This window comes from Protomyctophum parallelum (assembly GCF_964188405.1).
Source record: "Protomyctophum parallelum genome assembly, chromosome: 22".
Lineage (NCBI taxonomy): Eukaryota > Metazoa > Chordata > Actinopteri > Myctophiformes > Myctophidae > Protomyctophum > Protomyctophum parallelum.
The window spans coordinates 38,427,120-38,440,873 of record NC_139714.1 but is presented as its reverse complement, the minus strand read 5'-3'; the positions used below and the strand labels follow the sequence as shown (position 1 = coordinate 38,440,873).

The following is a 13,754-nucleotide window of genomic DNA, read 5'->3' as shown; positions in this document are numbered from 1 at the left end:
TCCATGTGAGCCAATCACATGGACTTTAATATGACTTCATGTCATTAATACTCATCACTTTATTAATATGGATATCCTCTGTTGACTCCAGCTGTAAGATGAGCTACTGTAGCTATAATCAGCTAAACAGAACTGATGATGTCACTTATTATGAATACTAATGCTCTATTCAGACTGTCGGCTTCACACGTGGACTGTTTACATCAATTAAGGATCAATTCTACGTCATTGATTAATTACTCCATCTATAAAAGTAAATAAAACACATTAACGGTTCATCCGGCTGCCTCGAGCTGTTTAGGCTGAGCTGCCGACGTCATCAACCCTGAAGACCAACATCGCCGACCCAGAGTAATCTAGTGAGAGAGATGACGTCAGTAGCGTTGACCCCCCCCCATTGTAATAAAGGAATGCGGAAGTGCTCATTCTATCTCAATGGGATAGTTCCAACGTGTGGAACTACAGCCCATAGAGATCAAAGCGTGTCGCCACTCTCTAACTATTCCACTCATGGCAAACGAGCCAATCAGAAGCAGGCTTGAAGCGGCGTTGCCAAAAGTCTGCTTGTGTTTTTCTCTAAATTATATGTTTAAATGTTTTATTCTCTTTTTATTTACTGACAATCATCATGTTATCAAATTTGTATACATAAAACACATCAATCAAGTTTATATAAATATTAAAACACATCAGTTAACCAAGTTTATATAAATGAAATAACGACTAGTTTAATTCACATCCATTCATTATTAGTAGGTTAACGACTAGTTTAATTCACATCCATTCATTATTAATAGTTATACATTAAATAACGACTAGTGTAATTCACATCCATTCATTATTAATAGTTATAAATTAAATAACGACTAGTTTAATTTACATCCATTTATTAGTAGTAGTTAAATAACTAGTTTAATTCACATCCATTCATTATTAGTAGTTAAATAACTAGTTTAATTCACATCCATTCATTTAAAGTTTCTTTCCATTTGAGCACCGTCGTATGACAGAAAATAGCAGATCTACAAGCCCACAACACGTCGTGGTTGCAACGCGCTGTGAGCTGGTAGATCTTGCTAATTTCATTACATTTGTGCTTCGTCGCAGGACGGTGTCGAGCGCCGAAAATAGCAGATCTACAAGACCACAACACGTCGTGGATGCAACGCGCTGTGGGTTTGTAGAACTGTTGAGCTGAGCTGAGCTTTGAGCTGCACTGTGATGCAGAATGCAGTGAAAAGTGGGTATTAACGCCATCTGGTGGTGGAATTATACTGACAGAGCTACAATTATACTTCTCCGTCCAACAGTGTTTCACCACCCTCCATTTGGTAGCGCAGATACAGCAGAATGTAGTCTCTGATGCCACCTGGTGGTGACAATCGACAACTGCAGGACTCCGTCGAATGAGCACATTTTGAATTTCCTGTTGGAGAGCTAGCAAATTTAAGACATCCGGTTGACTTCAGAATAAAATAATTAATAATAATTCGACAGTGCTGTGACGGGCCTAGCTAGCCAGCTAGCCGCTAGCCGCTAGCTGAGCAGCTAGCTAGTAGCTGTGTGTCTTCACTTCCGGTTTTACAAAATAAAAGCTACTGCGACGTGTCAAGTTAATTCTTCAAGTGTTTCCGCTTTCCTTTCAAAATACAACCGACCCACCGGAAACAGCCGCTCGGCTGTTAATAAAACTAAATAATAATAATAATAAAATGTATTTATTTATTTATTTGTAGCACCTTTCATGAAATGAAATGAAATGCAGCTCAAAGTTGGAGAAAAAAGAAAAGAAAAGCAGGAATAAAACATTAAAATAATAGCAGTAAATAATACAGTGAGGACATTAATTACAATAAGTTAGCTTTAGCTATCGATAGCTTTATGCTATCTTCATGTGTATTAATACGTGTTTAAGTGTTTTATTGTTGTTCTAAAAAATAGAAGATTATTTAACACAAACTGTCGATTCAAATAAAGAAAGTTTTACAACAAATAAAGTGTCTTTTTTACGTCATGAAGACACACAGCTACTAGCTAGCTGCTCAGCTAGCGGCTAGCGGCTAGCTGGCTAGCTAGGCCCGTCACAGCACTGTCGAATTATTATTAATTATTTTATTCTGAAGGCAACCGGATGTCTTAAATTTGCTAGCTCTCCAACAGGAACTTCAAAATTTGCTCATTCGACGGAGTCCTGCAGTTGTCGGCTGTCACCACCAGGTGGCATCAGAGACTACATTCTGCTGTATCTATTCTGTGCTACCAAATGGAGGGAGTCGAAAACAGCCGATGTGTATTTCATCCGTACGACGGTGACGCGCGTCGAAAACAGCCGATGTTTAGGGTTCGTACTTCGGCTGTTTTCGACGACTGCGCAGCCGCAGTGCCGAGTCACAGAAGACTAGCTAGCCAGCTAGCCGCTAGCTGAGCAGCTAGCTAGTAGCTGTGTCTCTTCATGACGTAAAAAAGACACTTTATTTGTTGTAAAACTTTCTTTATTTGAATCGACAGTTTATGTTAAATAATCTTCTATTTTTTTAGAACAACAATAAAACACTTAAACACGTATTAATACCCATGAAGATAGATAAATTGACTAAACACAGACTTGACGGACTGACTGTAAAACACTGTTGTACGGAAGAAGTATAATGCTACCTCTGTCAGTAAAATTCCACCACCAGATGGCGTTAATACCCACTTTTCCATGCATTCTGCAACACACGCAGCTCAAAGCACTGGTTCCATATTTACGGCTCTAGCAGTGATTCTCAACCCGTTTCATTTCAAGGACCCCCGGTTTTACATGCGTTAGTCTACGGACCCCCATTTAATGGCATTTATATCTCTGAGACCCCCATTTACATTGTAATATCAATGTTCATTTAACTCTGAGAGTGTACAAATGGAACCAAATGGACCTGTCTGATTGATTGTTTGACATTGACATATTGCAGAATTACAGTAGCCTACATTTCAAGCACAACTCAAAACAAAACTGTTAACTGTGGACGACACCATAAAGCAGTGGTTCCCAAACCTTTTCATGTCAAGGACCCCCAAATAAACACCAGTAGAATTCATAGTTTTATAATTATTATCGTTATAAACTTCATAGTTGGGCTATATAATTAGTATCGTTATAAACACCAGCAGCTAGAATGCATAGTTGTGTATTCTGCATGTGTCCGTGGTCACCACAAGGCGGCAAATATTTTGCGTGTATGTTCTAAATGTTACAGTCATTGTTGTGGCGAAGCAACGTGTGTGTGTGTGTGTGTGTGTCCGTCCAAATGGACCCATATTGTATTGATCAAAGTTTGCCCGTTATCTCTTATAGAGGGTATGCACATGCATAAAGTGAATGGCAAATCGAGTGGAAGACTGAGTGACAAAGTTAATTTAATGTTGTTTAAAGTAATTTAATGCAATCAAATAGGACTTTTCTGTTTGGATGTATGGGCTGTCAAGGCCAGAAAGTAGTTATTTGCCACTAAGTGGGGCAGTGGGCATTCCTGTATAACTTACAGTTATGATGATGATGATGTCACGTGCATATATACCCTCTATTATCTTATTGGTCCTTGAGCTTTATCACATTCTACACATTTTATCTAGATTTACATACATAGCATCCATCTAGATGTAGATCTTTAGCTACATAGAAATGTCTATTTGTATGTCTCTAAATGTTTGTACGTCTTTAAATGTTTTGATGAATTGAACAATGTGGACCCTGTTGTAAACAAGTGTAATGCTTAATTGGGTCGTCCACTCACAGTTGACAGTCTTTGTATTGAGTTTGTGCTTAAAATGTACTGTAAATTCTACAAACTGTTAATAAATATTTCAATCAATCAATCAATCTGTTATCTCTCTTATTAGTCCGGGAGCATTATATCACATATCTAGATGTCTCATCATACATTATCTGTTATCTCCCCTATTAGTTTTATCTATATATAATATTAAACACATGCAAAATAACTGACTAACTAAAAATAACGAATTAACGAAAACAAATAACTATAAACCAACTAATTAAAAATATTATTCATTATTTATTTATACATTTAATAATATTATTTCACGCTTTCCATCGGTACATTTATGAACCGTGGTATGACGGTGTAGAAAATAGCAGATCTACAAGCCCACAAGGCGTCGCGGATGCAACGCATTGGGGGGTTTGTAGATCTGCTATTTGTTGAACAAAATGGACCCTGACCCACCCACCCCCTTTTTCCCCTCACTATAGACTAGAGTATGTTTTTTCCTTTTTACCTCCTCTAAATGTTATGATGAATTGAACATGGTGGACCCTCATGTAAAAAGTGTAGGGACCGCGGCCGCGTCAATGCGCTTGTCGTTGACTTCTCCGCGTGTACAGGAAAAAGCAAAAAAACGCAGTTCTCATTGAAAATGAAGTATAGGCGCCTTAAATCACTGCTCGTTTGAAAACACCTTTAGACGCATTAAGGGCCCTTAATGCTATGAATGATTATGGAACATCTTTCATTATACACTCTATATTATTATTATTATTACAATATTAGACCTAAACATGGTCAGGGTAGATTTCTCATCAATACAATACGATAAATATTGCACAACGTGAGCAAAAAGTACAATCCTGGGTCGAGACCAATTCTATGCAGAATTACAACTCAATACGACACATTTTATGTTCAACCTTTTCTTTGAAATTTAAACACTGGCAACTAATACAAAAATAAAACACCAGTACATTCACAGTCAAATACTTGAACTCTGAAGAGTGTAGTAATGGAACCAAATGAACCCTGATGGGTCCAATTTTGGTTAAATTAACACCAACAAAGAGTGGACAGATGTTCACTCACACTTCACTTTTCATTACACACTTTGGACTTAAGGTTGGCCCATTCTGGGCGGGAACCCCTTTTGGTGTTTTAAGCATCATGTTACACTTTAGCTATTGAAAAATAGCAGATCTACAAGCTCATAGGCACTCGGTGCTTGTAGATCTGCTATTTTTGGAGAAAAAATAAATCGAGAAAATGTGGTGCAAATCTTTGAATATATATCCTTTCAGAGCGAATGTTTTTAACTCATATCTTTGCTTCTGGGGGGGGGGGGGGGGGTTCAGATGTTCAGATGGGGGGTTGGTTGGTGGCCGACTACATAGCCTATAGATTTTAACTGAACATCTATAGCAATCATTACTATCATTGCAATGTAAAGCTTTACACTTTTTGGTTTACAATAAATACTTTTGTTTCGTCCAAAAATCCATCTTTTAAATCTGTGGTTCCCAAAGTGGGGTCCGGGGACCCCCAGGGGTCCTTGGGGGAGTTCCAGGGGGTCCCCAGCTAAATGATAGTTAGGAACCAAATGGAACCCTTATGGGTCTGTAACTCTGAGAGTGTAACACATGGAACTAAATGGTACTCTCTAATTGTGCAAAGCAACTCGACACATCATCAAATTTGTACACTCTCAGAGTTAAATTAACATTGATTTTACAATATAAATTGGGGGTCCCAGGGAGAGAAACCCCATTAAACGGGGGTCCGTAGACTAATGCATGTCAAACTGGGGGTCCTTGACATTAAACGGGTTGCGAATAAAATCTCTTATGGGGTCTCTGGCATATCTTTTAAATAATCTTCTCTTATGGGGGTCCCTGGCATATCTTTTCAAATGGGGGTCCACGGGAAAGAATTGTGTCAATTTGAGGACATGAATAAGTTTGGGAACCACTGTTTTATACATATATTATGAAGTACAGATTGTGCTTAAAGCAGTGCCATTGTAGCGCTGAACTGTATACGGCAACATAGAAAGGTGAAATAGTTTGACTCAACACAGTGATTGGCATAATATGCATTATGTATATCATAATATATGGTATACATTATATAATTATAATATAATATGTGACCAGATTTGACTGAGAGCCTGCTGCCATCGCGCAAACTCCAGCTTTTCACCAATGGAGAAAAGCTTAAAAGAGTTAATAGCACAGGCAGACTCTTCACATACTAGAGCATGTCTGAAATAAGTGTCAGAGCTGAAATAGACATGTAAATATGAAAGGGCGCGCCTCCGCGTCTTGGCCGACGTCTCCACGTACTGGACGCCCCATTCGGCGGCTCGGCTCGTCACCTCGTCGGCCGACACCTGGCGCCGATCCTCCAGGTCCGACTTGTTCCCCACGAGCAGGAGAGGAATTCCCTCCTCCTCCCCCTTCACACGCAGGATCTGCTCCCTGAGACACGTGCGCGCGTGTACACACACACACACACACGCACACGCACACGCACACGCACACGCACACACACACACACACACACACACACACACACACACACACACACACACACACACACTTAACATATTTATTTGTATTCACATTTTACAAGAAACTTCTTCAACACAAACAGTAGTGGATGCGCAAACTTGAGAAAACTCTATAACAAGTGCTTCAGATACAGATCACGGGTACAGAAAGCATCGCCTTCTCCATATATGGCGACTGCCAAATATTGCAGACAGTGAACAGAATTTTGCCGATGCCTTAGCTCTCGGCTTGGGCATGCCTGCAATCTGCAGGCCCCTCACGACTGATTTGTGGACATTACCGAGGCTTCCAAATATGAACACAAGTAGTTTACATCTGTAGCCAAGCTGCATAATAGCATCCTTAAGACGCTGGTACTTAAGCACCTTGGTAAGGAATGCCTCTTCCATACTGTGGTCAAATGTACATGCCACTTCCAAAATGGTCACTTCTCTACTGTCCTCATCAACAACAACAATATCTGGTGTATTAGCTGTGACATCTGAAAAAGCATCATTTTCATTATTGTGCATGAACATGGCAGTTGAGACACGTGAGTGCTTATACATTTTGGCAGATGATGAAACATATGAACTTATGTCCTTAGCTAATAGGTCAACAATTCTGTCGTGCCGAGCAATGTACATCCCCTTATATACATAGCAGCCATTAAGAATATGTGACAGTGTTTCTGTAAGTGGAGTGGTCATGGTGCAGACAATGAGGAGGAAACGTGTTAGGGTACCACAGAGAGAGATTGAGTCTGGTTGGAAGGACCTGTAATCTGGCTTTGACTGTAAAGGTGACTATGTCCTCATCGACTGCATAATTCTTGAATATTGTATGAGATACGGTGTGGTCTGCATCGGGAAGGCAAGCTAGCTTCCCCTGTAGTTTTAAACCAGTCCAGTGTTGTTGTTGTTTTTGCTGTTGTAGCATTATAAGGTTCCTCCGTGCATTGACTGGTGATACATGGTGTTCCGTATCAATTACAGTATACAGTACTCCTTACTGAGATCGAACAGCTGGTAATAATGTCCTCAGAAACTGCTACAGATTGAGAGTCAGGTCGAACCCAGCACAGAGATACTCCAGTTCTCACACAGAGGTCATTGAGGTCAGGCCAATCTGACGACACCCCAAACCCAGTAGCATGTGAGTCCATTTTAAGGTTGGGCCCCAGGAAACTTGGCTCGCCCTCTGCTGCCAGGACGGCACTTTACGCCGTTTCATATCTAGAAACAGAGAAGATCTAGAAAGTTCCCTGACAGTCGTGTCATCACTGTTTAGCATGTTTATCAAGTGAGCCAGCCTTGTGGCGTTATATATCCACTCCACGTTCGGCACGCCAAACCCAGCGTCCTGTTTGGACTGGAAAATAATGTCTCTGGTGGTGTGGGTGTTGAGCCCGAACCACTTCCTCACAGAGTGAACTACACTGTCATTTAGATCACTAAGTGTTTTACATGCCAGATGAACGTTGGAGAAGAGGTGTTGTACTCTAGTCAGGGCAACCTGCCTGATAGCCTCCAACTTCATCAGCAGTGGTAGTGGTGAAGCGTCAATCAGGTTCAGCCTAGCTGTAAACTCAGATGTAATGTACTCAACCTGTTCTTTCCATTCCCCTGCAATATTAAATCTATGCCCTAGGTAGTTGTATGACTCATGTAGGTCATACACACGTATGGGCTGTGAGTTGATGGTGAACTCAGGGGTTTTGTCAGCCTTAGACTTATACCAGCGGTTGCCACCACTAGGCCTCTGGTAGAGAACAGCACACTTAGTGTGTTTTGCCTCTAGACCGGACCAGTCCAGAAATCTATCTGTTCTAGCGAGCATGTTTTTAATAACACTCTCTTCCCGAGAGGCTAACTGTACGTCGTCCTCATAACCCTGGATGGGGTTTGGGGACAGCACATTGGGTGGGGCACAGTCACACAACCACTTAATCCACCCATTGATGGCAAGAACAAAGTTAATGGCACTCCATGGGCAGCCTGTTGTAATGCCTACTTGGAGAGGTTTTGGTCTGTCAGCTGTTTCCCACAGATGACTTGTATGAATGATGTTTCATACACATCCCTAATAATGTCAATAAATACCCCAGGTAGATGTATTGATTCTAAGGCATTAATCATTACATTATGGGTCAGAGAACCAAAAGCATCACGGAAATCCAGGAATACAGAGTATAATTGACAGGATTCATGTTCAAAATCATCGATCCCAGTTTTAAGACAGAAAACATGTTCATTCATCCCCTGTCTATTGATGTATGCTTTCTGCTTAGGTGACAAGATGCCATTGGGTACATCCCCACTGGTCTTTGGAAGCGGGCTCGGGCGGGGAAAAATAGTGCGTGGCCCTAGTGCACTGGATGAACGAGTATTTAGAGCCCTTTGGATTGGGAAGCACTCCGGCGCGGCGCTGTGACGTCATATACCCAGAAATACGCACTGCTCAGTGTCTACACTCCCAATTGGGATTCACCTATTGTCTGTCAGCCAGGAAAGCACACGAGACAGGATACATTTCATGAACACTTTATAGATGGTGGGGAGGAGGGAAATGTCTCTCCATGTAGATGGATCATCAGGTACATTGTCTTTTTTTGGGATACGGTGAATCATGGCTCCTTTCCAGGATTCGGGCACTCTCTTATTGTCCAGGCAGACATTAAAGATGGATGTTAATTTCTCACATGACTGTGCAGTCTTAAGACTTTCATAGGTTACCCCATCTATGCCACTAGCCCTGTCATTTGGTAGGCTGTGCAAAACAGACCCTACTTCATCAGGTGTAAAGTGGGAGGTGATGGGAAAGGCAGCGGGCCGTACTGGTTGTAGGCTATTTTCCCACGGTGGTAATGGGAGTGGATCACTGATCATTGTCTGGCTGCGACATTTATTTTCATAGTGGTTTTTAACCATCGTGACGTCACTGGGGCAGGGAGGCGGGTCGGGGTACTCGCTGTCATTTAGAATGATCTGAATCGCTTTCGATCGTCTGTGCTGCCACAAGAAGGAAAGTTTGTTCCTACTCACACGTTTGTGGCGCACCCGGGTTGTACTGGAGCTGAGCTGGGGCTGAATTATGTCACGTACGTAACACAATTGCCCCTCGATCCATTCCGCAGCGGTAGATTGACTCAGAGCCTCGGGGAGGGGGCGGCTGAGAGGAAACCTTTTCAGGATCCGCATCACACACACACACACACACACACACACACACACACACACACACACACACACACACACACACACACACACACACACACACACACACACACACACACACACACACACACACACACACACACACACACAGTCAGTTTGTGGGAGGGGAGATAAAAACGGAATAGTAAAGGAGACGAGGCTGGCAGACATACAGCTTCATTCACTGTGGCTGGGCAGATACAATGTATCCACTCAAAGCACAGAAACATCAACGGACAGTGAAAAGGTTAATAATGTAGTAGTAGTAGGTGAGAACATTAGATTGGATGAGGCCAAACCAGCCTCAAATAGGAAGGTCACGCTAATGAGACTAGGTGGGTGGTGTGGGGCGGCGCTAGAACATGACACAGAACTAATATATTTTATGATGAATGACGGCACCGCTCACAGGGTCTGGTCACTAGATGTCCAAAGGGCCAAAGGAAAACTAGATGTCCAAAAGAGCTAATCAGATGACTGGAGGAGGGCGGTTGGTGGTGTCCTACCTGTGACGTTGATAGGGACAATGTCTGTGGGCACGTTCTTGGCCACCTGCCTCATCTTCTCCTCCGGGGTGGGCAGGGGGGGCAGGGCCTTTTTCCACGCCGCCTGTCCGTCAGGCACGTCCACGCCGTCCTCCTCCTCGTCGTCCCCGCGGGGGGTCTGGGGCCTCATGGAGAGCAGGGACGACGAAGCCGTGGACTGCATGGGGGGAGAGAGACACAGAGAGAGGAGGTTAAAATGAGAGAGCCTGATTTAACCTTGTTGATCAACTGTCTTTGAGATTGGGCTTCAGGCTACACACCTGAGCCTCTGAGGAGAGGACAGGTTTGTGTGTGTGTGTGTGTGTGTGTGTGTGTGTGTGTGTGAGTGAGCGAGCGTTGCACATCTGTGGCTGCTCTCTGTTTACTACTAATCTTCTTCAGAGCAGTTGAGCGCACCCAGAGACACACACTCATGGGTTATTATGTATCCAAAGGCTGTGACCTTTAGAAGCCGGGGGTGCAGTAAACATGTTCATGGTCAATCACACCCGAATGGTTGCATGTGCGCACGACACACGCGCGCACACGCGCGCTCACACACACACACACACACACACACACACACACCCCCCCCCATGCAGGCGAGGAGGGGATCTGAATAGATTGTTGCTACAACGTGAATCCTTTTGGATTTACACTTTAAATACAATGTCCCCAAAGGGAATGAACGAGGACTTCCCCATCAGCCATTTTTTTAAATAATTTCTTTATCGTATGCTGTATATATTTGAATTGTTGCCTAAGTAATAATACCTGATTATGTGAATCACGGTCTTAGATTCTATAATAATCATGATGTCTGTCACATTTTACAATTTACAATTTAGGTATTTAGCAGACGCTCTTAATCCAGAGCGACTTACATTAAGCAAGAACAAAAAAAGCATGGGAATCACATAAAAACATTTATCATGAAACATGCGTAAGCTAAGAAAGTAACGGTGGAATATCTATATAATGAAACTATACATATAAACTATACATATATACTACTATGCTATACATATGTACTATGACGTGCTATGACTACATACAATGCAATTATAGTGCTGTCTACATAACATGCTATAAGTCTGTATCAAAGACTGGGAGTGATGCTGCAGTTCTGACTGCAATGGGAAGTGCATTCCACGGGGCAGCCCGTGCCCTATACCCACACACACACACTGATTAAGGTAAGCTGTGTATGGTTAATTGCTTCTCTGTGGGTGGTAGGATCCTCCCCTATAAAGGGGAGACTGCAGGCAGAGCTAGTCAGTGATGCTCGGGCAGGCATCATGCTGACAGCCCAGTGAGAGAGCTGCTAGGGCCCAGTCCAGGGGCATAGCCTAGTGCAGTTTGGTTATTTTTCCTTTGTCCTAAGTTTTGCATTAGGTATTTTTGAGTTCTTCATTTTGTACTTTTGGCCAGTATTGTTTTTGCAGTTTGATATTCTTTCATTGTGAATATCTGCACCGGAGCTAAAGTTGGGAGAAATAAAATCCACAAAAAGCATCGCTGACGTTTTTGGAGACTTGGCCCTCGGGAAACTTCACAATGTCCTTTTGCTTATTCCACTGTTGTGGATTTGAGAAATGTGTATTTTTACTGTATTTAATGATATTTCATTAATTGATCTAATGACCATGTTGTGTTGGTTCCACCCACTGACTACTAACGTGAGTACAGCATCTTGCAATGGGTCTGGTCCACAAGATTCGATACACCACTAGGATACCCATGTACCTGTCTAAATACTTCACTAATGTAAACGAAGTCCACACCCACAACACCAGAGGGAGTGCAACAAACCAGATGTACAACCCAGATTCGGCACAAACAAGGGACTAAATTATTTTCGCTCCTTGCCACCAAAATGTGGAACGCCCTACCAACAGTCATTAAGACATGTGAATACAATTTACAATTACAATTTAGGCATTTAGCAGACGCTCTTAATCCAGAGCGACTTACGTTTAAGCAAGAACAAAAGCATGGGAATACATCACATAAAAGCATTTATCAATATCATGAAACATGCGTAAGCTAAGAAAGTAACAATGGAATATCTATATAATGAAACTATACATACACTATACATATAAACTATACATATTTACTACTATGCTATACATATGTACTATGGCGTGCTATGACTATATACAATACAATTATAGTGCTGTCTACATAACATGCTATAGGTCTGTGTCAAATGCTATCTAAGCCAACAGAAATGCTATCTAAGGGGGTAGGGTAACTAACTTCAAAACCGCTCTCAAAGGGCACCTACGGATGGCTGCAATTCGAAACTGGCCTCTGTGAAATCTGAATCCCCCCCCCCCCCCTTTCCCCTCACTGTATAATATGTATCTTTTCCCTTTTGCTTCCTATATGATGAATTCCTGTTCTGTTCTTTAACTACATAGAAATGTCTATTTGTATGTCTCTTAATGTTTTGATGAATTGAACAATGTGGACCCTGTTGTAAACAAGTGTAATGCTTAATTGGGTCGTCCACTCACAGTTAACAGTCTTTGTATTGAGTTTGTACTTGAAATGTACTGTAATTCTACAAACTGTTAATAAATATTTCAATCAATCAATCAAACCCGTGGCCGTGGGTGTCTATTTAAGTGGGTGGATCACTGACATATTGAGTTTGACCAGATGAAGAGCCTAACCCTCTAGGTGGCGCTGTCCTACAGGAGGACAGTTATTAAACAATGTTTTTGAGTGTAAAATCAGCCATTACGACGGCATCAAGGCCCGCCAAAATACATTTTAGTCGACTAAATCAACCATAGATTTAGTCGACTGAAATCTTATGACATTTAGTCGACTAAAACTAGACTTAACACCAAGACATTCCGGGTCGACTAAAATGTGACTAAAAACTAAACGAAAACTATACATTCGAGAGACAAAAAACGTCTAAAACTAAAAATCATTTAACCCATTTTGGGGCGGGAACCCCTTTTGGCGTTAGCATTATGTTATGCTTTAGCTATTGAAAAATAGCAGATCTACAAGCTCATAGCGCGCCACCGAGTGGCGCGCTACGAGCTTGTAGGTCTGCTATTTTTGAAAAGAATCGAAGAACGACTGACATAGAAACATAACTTTTTCAGAAAACTGTCAGGATGTAGACGACGTTTTTAGAATCTGATCTCAGGTCAAAACGGGTTAACCCATTTTTTGACCCACATTTGGTGTTAGCATCATGTCGTGCTTTAGCTATTGAAAAATAGCAGATCTACAAACTCATAGCGCGACACCGAGTGGCGCACTACGAGCTTGTAGGTCTGCTATTTTTGAAAAATCGAAGACACTTTTAGAATCTGATCTCAGGTCAGAATGGGTTAATAATGAAACTGTCAGGATGTAGAAGACATATTTTAGAATCTGATCTCAGGTCAGAATGGGTTAATTTTCCTGCGACCAAAACCAACCGACGGCGTCTGTCTCCCTCTCTCTCACCTGCGTGAGCACGGCGAGCGGCGGTGGTGAGCTGACCACCGGAGCTGAAATAACGTTGAGCGGTGGTGAGTAAAAACAGAGAGAAGGGCTGGAGCGGTGGCGGTGGTTTTCTCTTCACCGCGGCTCAGTGACGTCATGTTGTAGTTCGGTGGTCACCTCACCACCGAAAACCCAGACTATGTATGAGCCTTAACACTCACCCAGACAGCCCCCCCCCCC

General features: G+C 42.2%; 1 protein-coding gene across 2 annotated transcripts in view; it reads right to left on the bottom strand.

The window, feature by feature from the left end:
• The window catches only part of LOC310853689 (uncharacterized protein), a 71,728-nt gene that overhangs the window by 20,986 nt on the left and 36,988 nt on the right, over positions 1-13,754 (bottom strand). The gene's annotated exons all lie outside the window — the stretch shown is intronic.